Consider the following 23,322-nt stretch of genomic DNA (forward strand, 5'->3'; position numbering starts at 1 on the left):
AGCTGACTTGCATAGTATCACCTAATCTCACATAGAATCGAAAGCCACCTCCCTTGAGACTTTCGGCCTATCATGATGGCAAGCCTCCGAGGGACACTCCCTCAGCCAGTTAGTGAGCCTGCCTCCCTGACTCAAAAGGGAAAGAAGAGAAACACTGGGTGCTCTTCCAACTTCCTGCCCTCCTCTCAGGACCCAGGCTACATCTTCCTCCTTTTCTGTTGTCCTGATAAGTAGTCGAAAAATCTGATTCTCTCCTAGAGCGACCTCACATTCCTGTATCCAAACAGATCCCCACAAGTCGGGCAAACATCCTTCAATCGTTGCCAGTTTTTGAACCTCAGTACAAGGATCTTATTTTATCCTGGACATCCTCTAGTTGGAAACCCTCTCAGGGAAGTGTGGGCATTTATAAAGCCATGTTTCCAAAGAAGCGTTCCTGGGTGGATCCTAGGACATTGGACCGAAGCCTTCTTTTCTGCGGAGTTCCTTTTTAGGAAGTCGGCTTTGACCCTTACAGTGATTCTCAGATCCTTTGCTTTTGGATTTAAAAGGGTGTCTGGCCCAGGGACAAGCCTTTCTCGTGTTGGAAACTACCAGCATAGTTGCCTGTAGCTCCCCATGGGCTTCTGGCCTCTTTGGAGCAGGCTGTGAGTCTAAAGCAATATCTCTGCACTCGGTCATCTTAAGCTGCTAGCTGAGCTAGGGGAATGAAGAATTTGAAGTGTAGGGACCCAAAAGAAGCTGTGTTGAGACTCATAAAAATTAGATCCACCCAGGTTGTCTTTGGGAAACACGTGTTTGTTGGAGACAATGTCTTAGAAATTGACAAGAGGAAGGCGTACCGGAGGTTAGCCAGAATCTCGTAAGACAAACAGCAGGCTTGGTGTCCTGCAGGGTGAGGCTCTATTCCTGGTTCTCTAGTCCTGGGCCCTCTCAGGATGCTAATTTGTGCTGCTTGTCCCCCTGACCTGTGCCTGCTGGATCTGTGCCCCCACAAGCAGCTTGAGTAGGAACGGATCACTGGGTTTCCTGGCAGCACCAGCTGTGGAGGACCAAGCCGACCTATAAGCCTGGGGTTCGGTGCCCGTCTCTGTCCCTCTCTGAGCTCTCCGACATTTTTTCTTCCTTTTTGGAGACAAGGTCTCATGTATCCCAGGCTAACCCTGAACTGACTATATACTAGAGAATGACCTTGAACTTCTGATCCCCGTTTCCACCTCTGGAGGGCTGGGATTACAGGACTGCCCCACCATAACTCAATATCTGCCTTATTCCGCACTGGGAATTAACTCAGGGCTTCAGGAACGCTGGGAAAGCTCTCTACCAACAGAGAGACAGCCAACTCCTCGCCACCATTTTGAAAGGCTGGGTGCTCTTGGTGGCTGTTTTAAATTAAAGGCGGCAAGAAACAGTTGAGAAGTCAGGCTCTGGGCAACTTTGCCTCAGTCAGGCAGCCTTGATTTGAACATCAGCCCATTTTACTTCCTGGGTGGCTATGAATGAGTCTCTTAGCATTTTTTAGTGTCCATGTCCTTTCTTTAAAAACGGGGGAAGCAGAACAAGGAGAGTTATAACAACTGTACTATATAGGATTGTTGTTGGGGCTGGGATCTGAGTCAGGTGCTTCCAAGGTTTTGATGTATTTTTAAAGAATGAATTAAAGGCACACAAGAATTTTCAAAGGTAACAAGGAAAATTTATTCAAAACCAAGAAACAATCCAGGTTGAATACATTGTTTAGAATGATAGTGGGCCCCACACATGAAAGAGCACTCAAAAGCCCCAGTTAGTGTTTAAGGCTTCCTTTTATGAAGTTCAAGACAGGGAGGAATTTGGCTACCAGCGTGTAATACAGATGTTTCTCCGTTTTGATTGACAGAATTGGATTAGCTAAGTCTCTGTTCACAGTGCTTGTCTCTTTCCATAACGCATCTGATTTTAATCACATGCGTGCCAAACTATGCATAAGATGATAAATAGGGGATTTTCCCTAAAAGTTCACTCAGAGGACAACGTTTGTATCACTGTGCATGTACCCACAAATAGTCTAGGCTTGAATGTACTCCCTAGCCTTGTGCTAAGGCATAACTGGAGCACGGTTGAATAGGATCTAAGTTTGATAGCTTTTGTGGAGAGGAGAAACTGACTCTATTGTTCAGAGACGGGGGTGTGTGCATCTCCATGCAAGTGGAAGTTCTCTGTTGCTGTCTGTGTGTGTCTATGTGCATATGTGTGTATATATATGTATATTAAAATAAGTAGATCTAAAAAAGTATTTAAAGAGAACTGGCTGTCTTTGAAGGGTTCGCCAAGATGCTTCAAGCTTGTGAGTTTGGCTAAGTAGGAGCCCACTCCTTTCCATGGTGCCAGGAGCCTATGTGTCCCCAACTCTTGCTGGTGGATCAGCATATTGGAGCCAATGATTGCTTCCTTCCAGCAATGAATAGCTTCTGATAAATGAAGGTAGTTGATATTTTTTTCTAGCTAAATCCTGGTGGTTCAATTAAAACAAAAAGGCTTGGTGAATGCCAACTGGAAGGGATTTGGGGGAGTTGGGTGGTGACAAACCTCGTGGATGTCATGCTCCGTCGGGAGGATGCGAGTATTAACTTTCTGTCGTCGCTGCAAACAATTGACACAAATTAGTGGTTTTAAAACACAGACGTGTACTGTATTAGGGGTGTCATCTCACCACTCTGAAAGACAAAAGCTCAAATTGGGTTTCTCTGGGCTTAAACCAAGGCTTCTTCAGAGATGGTCCTTCACGGGACTCTGATTTCTGGCTTTCCCCCATCTTCAATAACGGAAGCACAGCACCCCAGCCTTGTTCCTACTATTTCACCTTTGGCGTCTAAGGCCACCATGATTACATCAGGTCCCGTGTCTCTTCCCTGTCTCAAGGTTTTAGCTTTGTCACAGCTGTGGAGTCCCTTTGCCACATAAACTTATATAACCACTGGTCTTGGGTCCGGGATGTGTACTGTATTAGTATCGGTAAGACTAAACTAGGAGAAACTAGAACTTTCTTAAATCCATTTTCTAAATACACGTTTAGAAAGAATGGACGACCCTTTGAGATATCTCAGTTTTGTAAAAAACCACATCACTAACAGTCAAAAACAAGCTGTAATATAGATTGTTTGCATCAAACATCCCAAATTATTCATGCTTCTACAGATATCTATGTTTAACTTCATTTAATACATGCTGAATCAATTATACCTGCTATTTTTGTTGAACTCTCTACCACCCAAAGCTTATACCTGAGACCTGCCTCCTGCACTGGAACCTGCCGGGAGTGTCTCTACCACAGTCCCAGACTCTGGGAGGCCTGAGAATGTGGATCTCTTGGGTTGTGTCACCACAGAAAGCTCAGGAACACAGCAAGTTAGAGGGGGGCAGATATGAAGTCAAGAGGCCCTCATCTTCCAGCTGAGGACACAGAGGATGGGACTGGGGTGTGGCTGCTTTCTGCTGGAGCTATAGACCCATGCTTTTGGGTCATATGGAAGCCCCATGAATACTCTCCCCTCACAGGGATGAGAGAGGCATCTGAGGAGTTGCCATGACAGCAAAAGCAGGACGTACGAGTCTAGGGTCACTCAGAGAGTAAGATGGGGAATTGGAGATAAAGGGTTAATGTTTCAGGCCAGGCTGGTAGATTCATCATCCTGGGGGGTGGATGAGGAAGCCCAGTGCAAGGCTCCTGCAGCTCAAATGCTCATCGGCTTCCGGCCAGGCTTCCAGAATGGCAAATGGGATCCATCACACGGTGGCTCTGATCCATGCCGACGCCCAGAGGATCTGTTCAGGACAAAAAGGTCCCATCTAAGTTTAAAGGAAGGAGCACTATGATCGGGTAGTGATGTCTGTCTTGGCAAAGAGGTGACAGTCTGTGCACCCCTGCTCTGCTAATACAGAGGAAGGGGGAGGGAATCTGTGACCAGACGGATGCTTGGGACCCCTGAGAAAAAGTTGTACCTTACCTGGGTAGGCTGGTATGGTCTCTGCCTCTTCGTCTTTAAATGACAGAAGCTGGAAATGCCCTTTCCAGACCTCTGAGTGAATGAGGATCAAGGATAGGACCTGGTGTCACGAAGTGTCCTGCTCTGTATCTGTGGGGCAGAGGCCCGAGTGCACAGAAACAATCTTTGGCCAGCCAGCACTGTCTTGGTGATGGGTCCTGGCCTGGTGCAGATCTGAGCCTGCGTCGTTGCCCCATGGACCCTGTCTGCTTAGAAGATATTTAATACACTTGTTTGAGCAGGGAAAGGTGGAGGTTTGAAGAAAAATCTCTGGGTTAGAGAGATACATGGAAGGGGCAAGGCAGTAGCAGCCTTGTGCTAGGAGCACGTGCCTTTACAAGGTCGGGCTGAGCAAGGAGCAGAAGTCCAGGCTGGGGACCAGGTACCCCATGCTGTCGCTGGTGGGCACTGACTCCCCCATATGCAGCATGAAGTGAGAGGCTCTGATTGCAGGAAAGGGACTTCCCTTTGGCAGTATAACTAATGGGAGAAAAGGGGGGAGGGGGTGAAGGAAAGGAGAAAGAAGGACCAGGCAGGGCCTAGAAAAAGCATTTTAAACATCACGAGGATGGAGGTTTAAACTCGTAATTCCAGAACTTGGGAGGCAGAAGCAGAAACAGAGAGATCTCTATAAGTAGAAGGCCAGCCTGGGCTATGTAGCAAGTTCCAGGCCAGGCAGGACTACACGTAGCAAGATCCTATCTCAAACAAGCACACACACCAAAACAACAGTGAGAGCCAGAAAAAGGTGTGGCAGGAAGGAGGGAGCTCTGAGGTAGTACAGTGTTTCTTGCACAAGCATAAGGAACCAAGTACAATCCCCAAAACCCATGCAAAAAAGCTAGATGTTGTGCCACGGCCTGTAATGCCAGCACAACGTATGGGCGGAGGCAGACATGCCATCTTAGCTACTTGCTGAGTTCCAGCCCAGTGAAAGACCCGGTCTAAAAAGTCAAGGTGATGGGGCCTGGGGTTAAAAACCTGAGGCTGTCTCTAGCCTATACAGACCCATGCTCACAAGTGTACCCATGTCCAAACTGTCAGCAGAATCATGACACAATGTATTTTATTCTGAAGGTCTCTGTGTGGACTGGGTCCCCAGCATATACTGTTTTGTTGGCTATCAGCCCTGAGGAGCTTTTTTCACAGCATCTGGACGAAAATGTCCCATGCTTGGAGGGAGGGCTAGCCTTTGCCTGAGGAGCACTTCTCGTTCAGAACAGCCCCCAGTCAAGGCTGACAAACTGGACAGGACTGATCAAGGCTGGACAGGGCTGGAGGGTGCAGGCTCCAGAGAGGGTGGAGCCTGTTCAAAGGAATGCACAGATGTGAAGATTCCAGGAAAAAAGAGAAGAGGCGGGGAGACAGGGGTCAGAATGGAACATCCTCCCAGGAACAGAGGCTGGGACGCTTGGGAATGGGAAGAGGAAGAAGTAGGGGTGGAGCAGGATTCAGAAGTGAGAGGCTGGGTACACCCTGACCCCCTTCAGTTTCAGACTTTCTTAGGGGTCTTTGAGTCATGACCAGCAGGGACAGGGAGAGGCTGGGATTCTCAGAGAGGGCCAGCATGATCACTGTCAGAGCAAAAGGTACTTGCTGGAGAAAGGAAATCTGCCAGGCTGGGACTGAGGCACCCCACCTTGTGAGTTGGGTGACTACCATTGTAGCCCCCAAGAGTGAGAGATAGTTATTCTGGGATCACTTTGACTGATGGAGGCACCCAGCTTCAAGGACCAAGCCTGGGGTTCTCAACTTCTCAGGTGGATTTGGCCATCATTGCTATTTTAAAGCTGTTGTTACTATTTTAAAGCTCAAGCCGGGCAGCTCACTTAATTCTGATTATGTTCTTATACATACCTATAACACACACATGCACACACACACACACACACACACACACACACACACACACACGGATGAATCCCCTTGGTTCTGTTCCTCTTAGAGAATCTCGATAAAATAACAACTCCCAACACTAGAAAAGAGAGTTGATTTGTGGCTTTAGGAAAATTGATTCAGGTGCTGACTTTGGAGGTACACATACTTTAAAAGGGGGGGATTACAGTTTAGAGACCCAGGTGTAAAAAAAAAACCTGATAACAGCAGGGGAAAGTGGACTTTGAATTTCGAGAGGGAATAACGGTTGCACGGCCAATAGAAGACATAGAAGAGAAGGCATGAACAGAATGGACATGCCCACAGATCCAGAGTCCACAAACTCGGGTCTGCACATAGAGCCTTGGGGCATAGTGTGTTTATCCAGTGTAGATATACCAGGTGCTGACTCACAGATGGAGGGGGCCAGAGCTGGGACTTTGTGGGGCCCTGCTTGAGGACAATCTCCTGACTGACTCTGCTTTGAAAAGCTCTTCTGTGTTCCTGTCATTGTGTTTCTTCCCTTTTCTTTTCACATTCCTGACTGTCAATCATTTACTTCATCCCTTTTCCAAATGGTTATCATTTATAAACACGGTGACACTCAAGGCCAGTCCCATGAGGGGAGGCATCCCACAAGGGGCAGCGGCAGGCCACCCCAAGCCTTAGCAGGTCCCTTTGGCAGTTGAGAGACCACGGCGGGTAGGAGACAGACAGGTATGCCATGCAGAGAGAGCTGGGGTATAGAGTTTATTTAGTGGGTTATGGAGGGGGAAGGGAAGGAGAGAAGGGGACATGGAAGAAGGAGGGGGAGAAGAGAGAGAGGCAGAAGCTGCCTCTCCAGAAGAAGAAGAAAGAGAGAGAGAGAGAGAGAGAGAGAGAGAGAGAGAGAGAGAGAGAAAGAGAGAGAGAGAACTGGGGAGGAGGAGTGGGCAGAGCTTGTCTCCTACAGACAGGGTACCCAGGTAACAAACCAGACCAGCAGATTACAACAATGGTTACAGTCCCAACATTTGTCTCCCTGAAATTCCTCTGCTGAAGGCCAGACTCGGAGTGAGATGGTCATGAAGAAAGGGTTATGAAGGCTACTTAGTGTGAGGTGAGGTGAGGACAGTGGGCGTCCAGGCTCAGAACATCCCTCTCCAAAGAAGGGAGGGGAAAGCCCCACCCCCACCAAGCACACATACTGAGGGATGCACACACAGAGCGAAGGCCGAAGGCCGGGAGAGGACACAGACAGAAAGGGACATCTGCAAGCCAGGGACTGGCACTCGCTAGAGCCCCACTGCGCTGGCCTCCTGACCTCATACGTGGAGCCTTCAGAGCTGGGAAACTAGAATTTTTTTTTAAGTCATAGTCTCTGTGCATTTTGCTGTGGCAGTCCTGGCAGACTGACATCAGTGTGGAGCCTCTGTGAATGCTGTGGAATGTGCACCAGTGGGTGAGTCACGACACCCGGACCGGCAAACTGCCCCTCTCAGAAAGCCACATAGACTCAGTAGAGGGAGGAGGTTTCCAAATGCGTTCCTGTTTGGCCCCGGGAAGGCCATCATCCACCCTCAGTGCTTTACAAACCAGACTCAGCTCAGCTCTCCACTCCTTGGCCCACGCGTGAGTGTGTCACTTGCCAAGGGCTGGGGCCTGAGGTGGCTGGCTCTGAAGCCCGATCCTTGTACCCAGGTCACTCCTCCCATGAATCACACCCTGACTAAGGGTGACAACACATAGAAGAGACCAAGCAAACACTGCTTCCCCGTGGCTTTTTTTTGGGGGGGGGGAGGGGTCTCACTATGTATCTCTAGCTAGCCTGGAACTGGCTCTGTAGACCAGGCTGGCCTCAAACTCACAGCGATCTGCCTGCCTCTGCCTCTTGAGTGCCAGAATTAAAGGCTTGAGCTGCCTCCTCCAGCTAACCCCACAGCTTTGCTCTGAGAAAACAGGTTGATGGGAATGCTGGCTCATGCTTTAATCTCAGGACTGTGGGAGGATTGCCATGAACCTGAGGCCAGTGTGGGATATGCAGTGAGTTCTAAACAAGCCTGGGCTGTGGTGTCAGACCTTATCTCAAAAATTAACCGTGATAAAAGCAAATGAACAAAACTAGAGAGAAGGCTGGGTTCTTTCCTTGCCCTACGCCTCCAGCTGAGAGGAGCTGTCGTCTCCAGCACATCCACAGGGGACTGGCTCTCAGTCCAGCCATCAGCCAGCGCCGAGACAGCGAACACATTTCACTCTGGTACAAATGGAAAGCCTCTAATCCTTCTATTTATTCTTCAAGCAACCTTTGCCCATTTTATATATATATTTCACAATCTTTGACTCCACACAGAGAAATAAAAGTAATTTATGTAAGTGGACCATTTGTTCAGCTGGGAATATAAAGGAGCAGCCTAGGAGATTTGCCTAAGCCTTGTCCATTTGACAAAAGAGGCACCATCATCTCTCTTAATCCTTGGCCTGTCATTGCACAGACAGAAGCTTCCAGAAGGAAAAGAGGCCGGGGTGGGGGCATGTTCATATTTGGGAAAATGAGGAGCCCAGGAAATCCTTTTCTGCTGGCAGCTGAAAGAGGACAGGCCAGTCTCATTGGGGGATACTGGTACCCAGAGGGAGGGACCCATGCTGAACACCATGTCTGAGCTAGGTAGGAAGTATCACCCTCATGATACCTCACAGGTGTTAACCACCCATGGAGACCTGTCCCCAAGTCCTGCCAGGTATGTTGAGAGGACCACCTTTTCTCCCCCTCCCCAATCTCAGGGCAATTAGATACCAAGGGAAGATGGGCCCACTCACCCCACACCCTCTGGGCTACAGAAGAACTCGCAGGAGACAATCAGCCTGACCCAGCGCTCATTAAACGTGGGAAAGAGAGGGCATCCACAGACACACTGAGGGGGGGGCATCTGCACCTGCCTTGAACTCCAATTCCGTGGACTGTCCAGGGCTTCCTGCATGGAGGTCTGCACTATGTGGGAAGAGGGGTCGTTAAAGAGAGGATGCTCAGGTCTCTGGTGGTCGTCATGGCCCTGACCTTTGCTCTTTAGCAAGGGCGACTAGGCTTCCATGGCTGGTAGAGCCCCCTCCCTCTCCTGTGTGGCTGGTAGCCACTCCGTTACCCTTGGACCTGAATTCTAATTCTGCCTCATCCTCTTCCCAGCTGTATGATCTTAGGCAAGTCGCTGAGCATCTCAGAGAGAGAACCTGTTACGGTCCCTGCCACACTCTCCAATCTCAGGTGGGAGTGAGAAGCAAGGGATTTCGAGGGACAGTTCAGCATCCAGTCAGCACTGATTTCCCTCACTAGGATGGGAAGATTATGGAATCCGTGTCTCGGTGCTTTCTGTCCAGAGGGTTCTTGTGTCTTTCGACCACGCTTTCACTGTCCTCCAAGTTGGTGACAATATCATGGGTAGGGGGAGGAAGGGTCAATTTTTGCTGTGTGTGACAGGACCCTGGAACCTTCTGGCCTTGGTCTAGAAATCCCATAGGTCTGAGGAAATCCCTACCATAAGTTTGCATGCTCCAGAAGGGACTAGCGATAAGCCAGGAGGCCCGGTGCCCCATATCACAGGGCACAGTGAAGTCAAGCTTTCCTAATCCAAGTGCAAAGGCCATTGTCACCTCAGGATACTGGTCTAGTCTTCTCCTGGTCCAGAGATACTACTTGGTTAATAGCAGGGTCCGGAGGTCACCTTCAGTGGGACTCCAGGTTTGCTGTCCTTGAATAAAAAAAAAAATGATCAGAGAAACACAGTTTCGACAGAAACAGATACAGTTTTGGTTTTGTTTTGAAAAGGATACTTTATAAATGATGAAACTGGTGGAGCACAAACCTAGACAACTCAACTGGTTCTAATGCACAAAGGATGGGAGAAAGAGTGTCAACTTTTTTTCTCTGTCATCTGTACATCATGAGCTTCTCGGAGCACGTTCTATTGGGCGTAGTGCTATATACATCTTCTCACATGGTGTTTCTTCAGCATCTATCCTGGTGAGCTTTACCTGTCAACTTGATACCACGCAGACTTAGCTGGGAAGGGAGACTCCACTGAGGAACTGCATAGAGCCGATGGGCCTGTAAGCATGTCTAGGGGGGATCGGCTGGATGGTTAATTGATGTAGGAGGCTCAGTCCACTATGGGTGGCATCAATCCCTAGGCAGGTGATCCTGAAGTGGGAAAGAATTAGCCTACAAGCCAGCTAGCAAGCAGGATCCCCCATGACTCCTGCTGATCTTCATTGGCTGTGGAGTGAGTTCCTTGGCCAGAGGTCATGTAGTATAGACTAGCTAGCGGGCCTACCTTTAAGTTTCTGCCTCCATGGCGACCTGGGATTGCGAGTCACATAAGCCCTTTCCTCCTCCATGTTGCTTTAAGTGTCGCAGCAACGGAAATCAACTAGAACAGAGTGGTGACTCTCCACCAGGGATACACATTTTTATATCATAATGAGCCACGGCCACCTTGGGACATGAGAGTGCCCCTGTATCCATGCCAGGGGTTGGATTCAGTGGGCCGCTGTATACGTCTTCCAGCCTTCTTCTTTACCATTTTTTTATTGTTTCATATACAAATTTTTAAAGATCCCTGAGACCTCACTTTCTACCTTACTCTCCTGCCTTACTAATGGAGGCACATTGGGGGAAAAAAGATAGGCTGCTTTTCCAGACAGAAAGAGATATTCCAGGAAGATCTGCCCCCTGAGGGCTTCTCAGACATGCCTACTCTGGGACTCCAGACCAGTCCCCCTGAGTCAAAACTCATGCGTTAACTCTCCAGGGGATTCTGAGGGCACCCAGGTGAGAGCCACCATCAGAGGCTGAGAACCAACTACAATCAGGCAGTTCGGAGAAACGCTGCCAAATCTCAGGAGCACCTCACAGAAGTCCCCCAACACACAGAGATGCTTGCTGGAGGCTGTTGTTATCCTTGAGGGTGGGGATGCTGGGAACAGCAATCCTGAACTCCTTTGGAATCTGGGTCTGGTTAGACCTGTGTGTCCAGCAATCTGCACACTAAATATGAGCACCATGAGTTAGTAGGCTAAGCTCACTAGTACTTGCTTTAATATGAAAACACATAAGAGCATATGAGAGCTGCATGCACGATTTCATCCCGAAACCTCGTCACACAGGGAGACCCTAGGGTTTCCCTCACGTGCTCCAGCGACTTAAATGCTGGGCATTCTTTTATCCTTGGCTGGAGTGTTTTCACAAATTCAACCCAAAATGGCCTCAACACATGACAGGCCAGGCTGGCTAATTAAAACCAGAGAGAAGCTGTTGACCCATACAGTTCAAACGAACACAGCCATTTTTGGTAAATGCGTCTGCTCTACTTCTGTGGTGAGGATACCATTTCCAGAGGAGGAGGCGCCTCATCCAGTCACCAAAGAGGGCGTTCAAAACCTTCGTCCTAGAGGATCTTAGTAAGGCAGGATAGAAAGAGAGAGAAGATCACCGGGAAGGGAGCCCTTCTCTGTGAAGTCTGATTGAAGCATCTCACCAGCATTCCAGCACTGTTAACAACTGGATGCCTTCAATTTTCTAGAAACTTCACCAAAAAACTCCAGGGGAAGGGAGAGTCCTAAATACCTTATACAATTCTAGTGGCTCCTGGCATTACCTTATCAGACCATAGCTCCATCGGCGCCATCTCTGGAACCACCCAGTAATCTCCATTGTCAGGAGAGAAAAGAAGGGAGAAGGAAGGACTTCCCACCAACCTTTTCAGGTGAAGTTCGAGAGCCATCAATGCTGTCTGCCTACAGCTAATAGCAAGACAGTGACCCTTGCTTCTCCCGTGAGGAGCAGACTCAGGTATGTCCCACGTTCTTCTGGGTAGCTCTCTTTCTCCTGACTCTCAGCCTGTACTAAAATCTCTATCTAATAAAACTGCAACTCTGCCTCAAGGTGGCTAGGCCTGAAGTCCTTTTCTCCATCAGTGTCAAGACTTTGGCCCAAGAGGAGCTCCCTAAAAGATTTGGGGGACTTGTCAGGCTGATGGAGGTGACAGCTCAGAGCTGTGACTGGGTCCCCTCATTGCTGATACCACAGAACATGTTTTATGTTAGTGCTGGGGTTGGGCTGGGGGAAGAACCTGGTGTCTTGTGCCAGGGGTTTGTCAGAGGTTTGTGCACTACAGAATGGACTGTTTGTAGGATGGATTAGATTCGGATCTGCTTTTTATTTTATATTTGTGCTTGGGTCACATCTACCCCAGAATAAACTTGAGTTCTTAATCCTCCTGCCTCTACCTCCTGGTGCTGAAACTGCAGGGGTGTAGATCCACCTTAAACTGCTCTTTGGGGAAAATCTTGGCCCCGTTGGGGACTCTGTTACCTTCTCCTCCCATGGTCTGTTCAGATAGGCAGCTCTGCACACACAGACAAGCCTCCTCTGTATACTTACTTAGGAGATTCATCCCAAGATAATCACCTCCAAACACTGGCCAGACACTCTATCCCAGGGCAGACGAACATCCATCCATCCCTTCTTCCTGGACTCCTCCACGGCTGTCCCTGGAGTCGTCCTGTATAAGCATGCAACAATTCTAGACTCTGTTCCTCCATGACAGTGGAGTACCAGGAGGCCCTCAGAGCATGCCACAGAGGGCTTATGTGAGAGAAGTCAGGCAGAGGTGAGGGGTGGCATTCCCTGGCTCCCACCTGCACCCTCGATGCCACAGTCGGCTCTCAGTCCCTTGGACCGCAAGACTTGGAACCACTGGGTTCTTTCTTAAAGATGGTCTCACATTTTAGTTCCTTCAGAACTTTTTCAGGAGGATAGTTGGAAGATTTAAATGGATTTTTTTTTAATATTGTTTGTCAGTGTTCTAAACTTCTGTTAGTATCTTTTTTTTTCTCTAAGTGACAACCTCAGTGAGGTTCCATGCAATCCACCCATTTAGAATGGATAATTCTTTGGCTGGTGGATATCACTCACTCACTTTCTGTCTCTGTGGAGTCTCCTGTCATGGGTATCTCATCTAAATGCAATCTATAATGTGTGGCCCTTTGTGAATGGCTTCCTGCACCGGCAAACTGTGTTCAGGGATCACTCATGATACAGAGTGCATCAACACGTAACTTTTCAAGGCTGAATAATATTCTACTATATAGGCATACCGTTCCTTATCTATGAGTCAGTTGGTAGACGTTTGGAGTATTTCTACCTTTCACAGAGATGATGCATACCGCCATGAACATTTGCATGCGACTTGCGTTGATACGGCTTCTTGCGGAACTCCACACAGTTTTTCCATAACGACTTTCATTATGTCGTTCATTTTCTTCATGCCCTCACTTACACGTTTGTCTCTTTCTAATCACCATAGTTACTGGGGTGCAGTGGTACCCGGCTGTGCTTTTGATTCATGCTTTCCTGGCTATTAGTAACTTTGAACATTTTTTCATACTTCTGTTGGCCATTTGTGCATCTTCTTCTGAGAAATGGCTACTTAGCCCTTTGCCCACTGTCTTAGTTAGGGTTTTATTGCTATGAAGAGACACTATGACCATGGCAACTCTTACAAGGGAAAACATTTAACTGGGACTGACTTACAGTTCAGAGGTTTGGTCTATTGTCGTCATAGTGGGAAGAAGCATGGTCATACATAAGCAGACTTGATGCTGGGTAGGTACATGAGAGTTCTACCTCTGGATCAGCAGGCATCAGGAAGAGAGAGAGGGACACTGGCTTGAGCATTTGCAGCCTTGAAGTCCACCCTGCAAGTGACACATTTCCTCCAATAAAGCCACACCTCCCAACAGGTCTACTTCTTGTGAACCTATGGGATCCATTTTCATTCAAACTGTCACACCCACTTTAAAAAAATTGGGCTATTTGCCCTTCTATTGTAAGTGATGAGTTCTTTTTATTCTTAGATTAGCAACCCTCTGCAGTGTCGGGCTACGGTGGTTTGAATGACTCCCGTAAGGCTAGATGCTTGAATGTCTTGTTCCCGGTTGGTGGACTGTTTAGGAAGGATTAATGGGTGTGGCCTTGGAAGAGGTGCTTCATTGGTGGTTTCAAAAGACCACACCAGGCCTGTTCTCCTCCCCCACCCCACCGCACACCTGCAACATGAAGGTCAGATGTGAGCTCTCAGAGACTGCTCCAGCACCATGCCTGCCTGCCTGCCAGCATGATTCCCGTCACAATGATCATGAAGCAACCCTCTGAAACTGTAAGCAAGCTGCCAATTAATTAAATGCTTTCTGTTAAAAGTAGCTTTGGTCCTGGTGTCTCCTCACAGCAACAAAACAGTGGAGTGGCCAAGACAACAGCTAATGAACAATCCCTTTTGGCGTGTTTCCCCTGCGTTCTGCTGTTTGCTGCCTTTGCTGGGGAAGAAACTAGTTAGTTGGACCAAATCCTATTTGTGTGCTTTTTGCTTTTGTAACCAGTGTTTTTAAGGTCAGATCCAAAAGCTTGTTGTCCAGTTCAATGTCATGGCTCATTGCTCCTGTGTTTTCTTCTAGTATTTTCATAGTTCCAGATCTTATTTTCAAGACTTTAATTCTCTTTTAGGTGTTTGCAACATATGCTGAAAGACAGAGTGCAGTTTCAGCTGCTCCTCTCCCTGCTTCTCCCCTCCCTCCTTCAACCCTCCCCCAAGGTCCCCATGCTCCTAATTTACTCAGGAGATCTTGTCTTTTTCTACTTCCCATGTATATTAGATCTATGTACGTCTCTCTTAGTGTCCTCATTGTTGTCTAAGTTTTCTGGGATTTGTGGTTTGTAGGCTGGTTTTCTTTGCTTTATGTTTAAAAAACCACATATGCGTGAGTTCATGTTTTAATTGTCTTTCTGTGTCTGTGTTACCTCACTCAAAATAATGTTTTCTAGCTCCATCCATTTTCCTGAAAAATTCAAGATGTCCAGTTATGTTATGGCACCATCTTTGGGGTGTTCTCTATGTAAGATCAGATCCTGGACAAACAAGGACAATTTAACAGAGGCCTCAATCACCTCAGCTAGGACTTCCATCTCTAAGACAGATATGTTGAAAATGGCACCCATGTTTTGCGCTGTCTCTTAGCAGAATTGCTTTCTATTTTCTACTCAGTTTTACCCTCAGAAACACTAAAAGCTAGAACCACTCTGTGTCTGGGTATATGCACAAAAGAGATGAAATCAAAATACCAAAGGATTATCTTACAGCACTATTATTCAGAAAAGCCAAGGTTCAAAGCAGCCTGTGCACCCAGCAAAGAAGAGACGATAAGAACATCACGGGGAGTACATGCAATGAATGCTATACAGCATAGAAGGGGGGGGGTGTCTTCATCAGTGTGGTAAAATTAGTTGAACATGGAATATTATGTGAAGCCACTCACAGAAAAGGCAAGCATCTTGCGTTCTCACTCACAGGTCGCATGCTCTCTAGGTTTTTTGTCAAGTTGACACAACCATACTCGTTTTGGAAGACAGACCTTCAATTGAGAAAATTCCCCTGCTTGACTGACCTGCGGTGCACTTTCTTGACTGATGATTGATATGGGGGGGGCGGGCATCTCTGTGTGTGTGGCAGGTGGTCCTGGGTGCTAAGAGATAGCGGGCTGAGAAAGCCAATGAGGAACGAGCCAGTAAGCAGCACCCTTCCATGGTTCTTCCTCAGCTCCTGCCTCCAGGTTCCTATCCTGTTTGAGTTCCTCCCTTCTTCACTCAGTGGTGGACTTTCCTAAGTGCTGTGACTGGAAACTGAAACTTTGCCCTGTGGCTTTTGGTCATGGTGTTTCATCAGAGCAACAGAAACCCTACTGAAGACATGTAGGATCTTAAAAAGTTGAACTTTTAAGAGAACTAAGCCAGTTTTGGAAAGACAGACGTTACATGTTTTCTCTATGCAGTTGCTACATTTTATGTAGATGCATGCAATTGTGCAGGTGTGTATGCATTGAAAGTAGAAGCAAAAACTGTCACAATGGAAACTAACCGAAGTTAGGAGAGAGGAGCGGGACTCGTGGGACCGTACTCAGTGTGGAATGTCATTTTGCAACACAGTATCAAGTATGATGAATACGTGCAATGAATTTTTTTCAGAGGTAACCTCTCAGAAGTTGAGAGTATAATGATTGTAAGAGACTGAGGTGGTTAAGGGATGCAGACACACTGGTTAGAGAAACGTTTCAAAAGGCCTAACTCGATAACAGGGACAGCATACCGTTACTTGGGAAAATGTACAAAATATGATGCCTGGCAAGCCCACAACCCTCCAGCAAACAGAGTGTGATTGGCAGATCCTGGGGACGTTTCTGATCCTTCTAATAGACTCCTTTTCTAGTTTCATTTCCTGACTCCTCCTGGCCTGCTTTATCCTTTGTCCCTTTCTCCTTGCCTCTACCATATGCAAACACTCACCCCTCCAAATCCCAAATCCAGAACTTTCTAATTTCAAGCTCAGTGCCCTTCAGGTCTCTGAAGAACTGGTTTCTAAAGTCCAGCATCTGCACCCTTTCTGTGAACGTAACATTTCAAGTTTGCTTTTCAGAATGTTGTAGAGTCTGCAGCTGGTCTGCTGTGCCTCCTGCCTGCCAAGCCTGGAGGCTTCCTCACTCAGATCCCTTCTTCCTTTTTCTCCCACACTGGCTCTGGGCCTCGGACCTCTGCAGTCCCAGCTCTACTCCCGGCCCTACTCTTCTGCTAGCAGGGCTCTCTGGATTGTTCCTGCTGTCCCACGTCACGCCCACGTCTCAGTTCCTTCCTTCAGGTAGAAATCCATCTGACCATTCTGTCCCAACTCTCGTTCATGGCAATGTCCCCTCTGCTCCTACTCCACTCCCTGCTCTGTAAGATGGAGAGCAGCCAGGCAGTAGAAATGGGTGCTACCAGAGTCTAGGGTCAGGATGTGGCTTGTTCTTAAACCTCAATGTGTTTTAGTCTTCTCACCAGAAAGAGACATTGCTTAGGTTCCTAGGATTTGGGCTGCAATGTGGTTGGGGGATAGAGTGCTTACCTTTTTGTCCTCCCCTTTTCCCTCCTTTCCTTCTCTCTCTCTTTCTCTCTCTCTCTCTCTCTCTCTCTCTCTCTCTCTCTCTCTCTCTCTCTCTCTCTTTCTCTCTCTCTCTCTTTCCCCCCCCCCGCTCTCTCTCTCTCTCCCTCTCTCTCTCCCTCTCCTCCCTCTCCTCCCTCTGCTGAACATCCTCAGGACAACCAGTGTCCCTTCACTCCCCTCCTTCTGGAGTCAACAAGGCAACAAAGTTTCTCAGGTGTGGTTCTTGGTACCTCCCTGGCTTCCTTCCTCAGGTGTCTCCTTCCCAAGCCAGCAACCCCACCTTACATACCTGAGAGTCTCAGCTCCCTTCAAGCCTCAGGGAGCACCTTCTGCCTTGAGCCTAGACTTGGTTCTGAAAGACCTTCTACCTCAAAGTCCACACCGAGCCAGATAGTTAGGGCTTTCTCCATAGGTAGAGCTGATTGGCTTCCAGGTCTTGCTCTGACCCCTACCCCCAATTTTCGTTCCCTTCCCTTCCCCACTGCTAGTACCCCAATTTCTAAACTTTAGCTTTTAACCTTCCCAGAATATTCCCCTTTGGGTGTTTTATCCCCTTGTCTTTCCTGGAAAGGACTTTCAGCCCTGTGGAAAATGTCTCTGGTTTTTTCCTCTGCTGCCGAAAAGCTTCCTGTCAAGTTCTACACACCTTTGGTTCCCCACCCACAAAGCCTTGGTTGCTGATAGCCCAGGAAAGCCTGCCTTTTACCTGAGGGGCAAATAACAAGAGTGACTTTTCTCTTTCTCTCGCCACAGTCTCTCATTCTTGAAGGCCACATGGCAACATACTGTCCTGGGTCCCCTCTCTGAGGAGATTAGTAAGGACTCATAGCTGCTCACTGAACAACAGGCACCCCCACACCACACACACACACCAGGTCTTCCTTGCATGGTTTATGGAGACAGTTAGAATGACTAACATCAGGAGGGGTCCCCGACCTGGGATCTTCCTCCGAGCTGTAATCTCCTGTGACCTGTTCTTTACTGTAACTTTCCCTTGTCACCACTTGATCCTTCTGGTGGACTCGAGAGCTTTGGAAAACAAGCCTCATCTTTTTGGCCTAACACCCAGAGCAGCCTGTCTTACACCAAAGCAGCCTACTGTGGAGCGGGTACCTAAGTACTCTGTGTGGCTCTGCTGAAGGCCCTCAGCTCTAGGGAGGACTTGTCCCCACCTCTTTACTCCCAGTTGAAGACCAAGACCAGCATGTACTTCCAGCCTGGCTGTGTCTCCTGCCTCCTCCTCCTCCCTGCCCCAGCTCTCCTCCTCTCAGGACCTCCATTTGCCTCTGACCTGTGATGTTCCCAGATCCAGTGAGTGTAAGGGCAATAGCCCAGGCAGCTCCCTCCTTTGGCTTCTCTGTTTCATCTCATCTGCTGCAAATGCTGGCCTTCTGTCCTCTAGGACCTTGCTTGAGGCTGTCATGATAGACAGGCCCAGAAAACCTGTCCCAGAGGCAGTCTTGACCTCACCAGGACCATGACAGAATCTGGCTTTCAGCAAGATCCCCGGTGATTTACGCACATGGCAGTCTGAAGGGATCTGGGTCAGGAACCTCTTCTATTCACTGGGCCTCCTCATCCCAGAAACTGGCTTCACATGCCATGGCTGGGCCTGCAGCCAGCTCCCTGCCCCTCCTATAGCCTTCCTTCCAAGTATCCCGATCTCCCAAGTGTCCCAATCTCCCAGGCCGCTGACTCACGTAGGAGGCCCCTGGCCCATGGCCCAGCTCTGGGAGCCTTAACAGTCACTTTTGGCTCGTGTCCCCAAGCACCAAGGCACAAGGAGATGGCCACTCCTGCCTCTGACTCCCCCAGGCTGTGTATGAACCACATTCTCCTCAACCATGAGTCAGACACATGGGGTGTGATCCTGGCCACACCACTTACCAATGGTGTGGCCTTGGGCACATCACTCGCGCTCTGGGGTTGCAGCTTCCTGGCTCCATGGTGAGGTTAATGACTATAGACCTCGAAAGGTATTTGTGGGGCATAACAAAGGTTTCTGTGCCCCCCAAAAGATGGTAGGAGCTAGAAACATATTTTCTCAAGGTTCACAGCCCCTGCTCTCTTAGAGAAACTGGTTGGAATGGTTTATGATCTACCCCCTCTCCCATTCTTGTCTTTCCACAAGCACCCACTGTGGCCTTTCCAGCTTCCCTAGATCACAGAACTTTAGCCAGAAGAGGATGTAGAGGGTAGCACCCATACCCACCTCCACCCACACCCACCCACCCCACCCCATGCCCACAGACACTGTGTCCTAGACAAGAAACTGAAGCTTGACTTGCCCAATGTTAAGGCAGCAGAGGTGGAGACTGGAAGCCAGGTCTTGGGTCCTCGCTCAGATATCTTGGCTTCCACATGTCCATAGCAGCCTGCAGTGACTATTGATGTCCAGCACTGGCCAGACAATGGTGGACAGACTTGAAAATATAGATCAATAGGATAAAGACATCCCCTGACACCCAGCTCTACCCCCATGGTCATCAGGAGCAGACGACCAGGAGGGAACCCTCACTGGCAGTGGTCACCAGGGGCAGTGATGGGGTGTAAGGGACAAAGGAACTGTGTTTTGTTGGGGCATCCCATGAACTGTACACATTGGTCAACTCATAAAATATGGTCTAAAAACAGCCTAGTTTACTCTATGTAAATCTGGTTTCAATTTGTAAAAATGCAAGCTTAAAATGACAAATAAGCCGCTTCCCTGTCTGCGACAAAGGAGCAGTTTAAGGGGAAGGGAAGTCACGGCAGCTGATGTGAGGGTGAAGGAGCCGGTTGGTCACAGTGCATCCGCCGACAGGAAGCAGAGAGCAGTAGACGCTGGTGCTTGGTCCACAACATCCATGGGGCGGGACTGCCCATATTTAGGGTGGGCCTAACAACCTTACCGATCTAATCTAGATAATCCCTCACAGACATGCCCAGAGTTTTGTCTCTTCTGTGATTCTAGATCCTGTCAGACCGACAGCTAACATCAGCCACGACACTATGTGACTCTAACATGGTGGCCGAGTGTCCCAGGTCCCCAGTCTGTAGCAATACCTGGAGGTAGCAGAACCATTGTGAAACGCGGCCTGGGGGGAAGAAGCCATAGAGGACACTCATTTAAAGGGAATGTTGGGGTCACTGCCCCTTCCGGTCTTTTCCTTTCCAGCTGCCATTGGGTGAGCAGTTTCCTCCCCAATTTTTTTACAAGATCTTTTATTTTCTTTCCATTTATTTATTTATTTATTTAAGGGTTTCTGTATGTAACAGCCCTGGTTGTCCTGAAACTTGCTTTGTAACCAGGCTGTCCTCAAACTCACAGAGATCCACCTACCTCTGCCTCCCCAGTGCTGGGATTAAAGGCATGAGCCGCCAATGCCCAGCAAGTTTTTTTTTTTTTAGATTGGGTCTCACCATATAACCCACTCTTGCCTTGAATTTACAAAGATCCACCTGTCTCTCTGGTGCAGGGATTAAAGACATGCACCACCACACTCAGCTTTTGTAAAGTTCTTAAACTCCTGACTTTTATTATAACGCAAAATGAAAACTGACCCAATGGTGAGCATAATGACCTTGGAAACCAAAAGGCCCGTGCTAAGGCCTCAGGCCGGGTCAGAGCAGAAAGATGGCAGCCAGGCAGAGTCAGCTCCTATCAGGTGTTCCTGCTATGGACTCTCCTCAACTTGACACCCTGAAACCAGCATGCTCTAACCCAACACTGGCCCCACCCACATCTCTGAGGGGCCTCGTCAGCACCACCAGCAGAGCTCTGGCTGCTCTTTCACCGTGAGTCACCACACCAGATTCCTCACATTCCTTCCTCTCCCAGGCCCAGGGACCTGTTCGCTTGCCACACCTGTACAACGCCAGCCACACTCTGCCACACCTCAGCATGGTCATTGTGTCCCTAGACTTAGGATCCTGATACCTGTTGGATCATTTTCTTCAAGGGCCTGCAAGCTTCAGGTCAGCCTCCACACGTCGGGGCGGGATACCACACCTCTCCCCTCCCCGGGGACTCCGCCTTCCTGTCTTAGATCTAGCACTGAGCTAAGCACATACTCTCTGTGGAAGAGTTGGTGTGAGGTGAGTGTTGGTGTTTAGACGTCTGTACTGGCTGCCCGAATACGTCCTCAGCTGCAGGCACTGAGAGCACACACCTCCTTCCTGTGCACATTCACTACAGTCCCTCCTCCTGTCTCTCTCTCTCTCTCCTGTCTCTCTCTCTATCTCCTCTCTCTCTCTCTATCTCCTCTCTCTCTCTCTATCTCCTCTCTCTCTCTCTCTCTCTCTCTCTCTCTCTCTCTCTCTCTCCTCCTCCTCCTCCCCCTCTCTCTCTCCTCTCTCTCTCTTTCTCTCTCTCTCCTCTCTCTCTCTCTCTCTCTCTCTCTCTCTCTCTCTCTCTCCTGTCTCTCTCTCTCTCCTCTCTCTCCTGTCTCTCTCTCCTGTCTCTCTCTCTCTCTCCTCTCTCTCCTGTCTCTCTCTCCTCTCTCTCCTGTCTCTCTCTCCTGTCTCTCTCTCTCTCTCTCTCTCTCTCTCTCTCTCTCTCTCTCTCTCCTCTCTCTCTTTCCTCCTCTCTCTCTCCCCTCTCTCTTTCCTCCTCTCTCTCTTTCCTCCTCTCTCTCTCCCTCTCTCTTTCTCATCTGCCACTCTTGTCCCCAGAAACCGGTCTCTGCCCTCCTCTCTGCGCCTTCTCTTTCCTCTTCCAATAAACCTCCCCTGTGAGCCCTGCTGCACGGCGTGACTTCTCTTCGCAGCGCTTTTTAAATGACCACAGTGAGAAGCAGAGCAAGCAGAAGAAGAGAGATGTCAGGCTAGGTGGGGATCCCTGAATCCTCAAATCTCAAACCCTCTCCTTCCTCCAGTGAGTAGGGTCTTTGTCCCCATGCAGCTCTGAACTGGTGAGAGCTCTGAACTGCCAAGCTCCTGCCTTATATTTAGTCGTGGTTTTCATTCCAGCCTCCTTTTCTGCCCGCAGAAGACAGAGAGACCTAGCTGTTCCTGATTCACCAATTCCTCTTTCCTGTTCCCTGTGGCCGGAGCAGTTATTCTCGCTACAGAGCCAGGGCAGGGTCCCCTGCTCGTCTGGCTGGGACAGACACCTCTTTAGTTCTTGTCCTTGGCTCAGGGATACGTTAGCTTAACTACAGTCACCGCCCCTGTTGACTCAGGCTGAACTCGTGGTTACGAGAATCTTCTCATGGTGCTGCCGGGGCTGAGGCTCCTCATCACGTTTATAAATGTCATCCCTCCTGGGAGCTCTTAGAAGGGATGGGACATTAACAATCCGACCACAATATGGTCTTTTGGCCACTGCAGGTGTTCTTTGGGCACCCGAGGTAGCAGCATTACAGTTTGCTGGACAGGGACCTCACAGATTACAGAACATGGCATTTTCATGGATCAAGAAACATGGATCAAGGACAGCCAGAGCTATGTAGAGAACCCTATCTCAAAAAAATCAACACAAAACAATATTTTTTTGTTGTTGTTGTTTTAAGCCAAGTAGAGTGGAACACACCTCTAAATCCCAGCACTTGGGAGGCAGAGGCAGGCAGATCTCTGTGAGTTCGAAACCAGCCTGGTCTACGTAACAAGTTCCAGGACAGCTGCAGCTACTTATGTAGTGTGAGACCCTGTCTTGAAAACAAAGCAAACACAAAGTAAAAGAAATGGTGACCAGGGTGGAAAATGGCAGCCTCCAGATCCCACAAACTCAGGTAGCACTCCAACGCCTGGCCATATTGCTCTGAGGTAGGCCCTTTCTCAGTGAGTCCCTGCCTCCTAAGGCCTTCATGCAGCTTGCTATGTATATGCAAGCCTGCTTGTGGGATGCAAGCAGACCTTTGACAGGTAGGAAAAAGCTGTCCCTCTGCATTCACCACGGGGGTGATTCTGGCATGTGGGTGCCAGGCCTCAAACCCTGCCTCAAACCCATCTCCAGGGAACCTTAGCTGAGCTGCTACCCTGAGAATAAGGTGTACAGCTGGGCTGGAGAGGTGTGGAGGCCCTGTGCACAGTTCCCACTGTCTCTGTTTTAGAGAAGGTATGAAACCGCTTAAGTGTGCCCGAGTCTCTGACCCATAGAGAGAGCAATGACAGCTCTGACCTATGACCCAGAAAACAGCTCCTATACACACAGAATCTATGCGTGACTTTTGCAACCATAAAGACTCCATGGCTTCACCACCCAGAACACTGTCCCGCCAGTGTGGCACCCATTCTCAAAAGACCTCTCAGGTTCCTCACTACCTCAGAGCCCTGTCCTAGAAGGAGGTCCATGTCAGAGTTGTCCTGGAGGGAGATGACCCTGTGTGACTCCAGGCCATGGGACAAAGCTTCTTATACAAAGAGACGACTAACTCAGCTGCACTTGGCCTCTAGATGATGGAAGAGCTTTGACTTGGAGTTCAAGTTTGCTTGGATGTAAA

The sequence above is a fragment of the Microtus pennsylvanicus genome, chromosome 17, assembly GCF_037038515.1.
Source record: "Microtus pennsylvanicus isolate mMicPen1 chromosome 17, mMicPen1.hap1, whole genome shotgun sequence".
NCBI lineage: Eukaryota > Metazoa > Chordata > Mammalia > Rodentia > Cricetidae > Microtus > Microtus pennsylvanicus.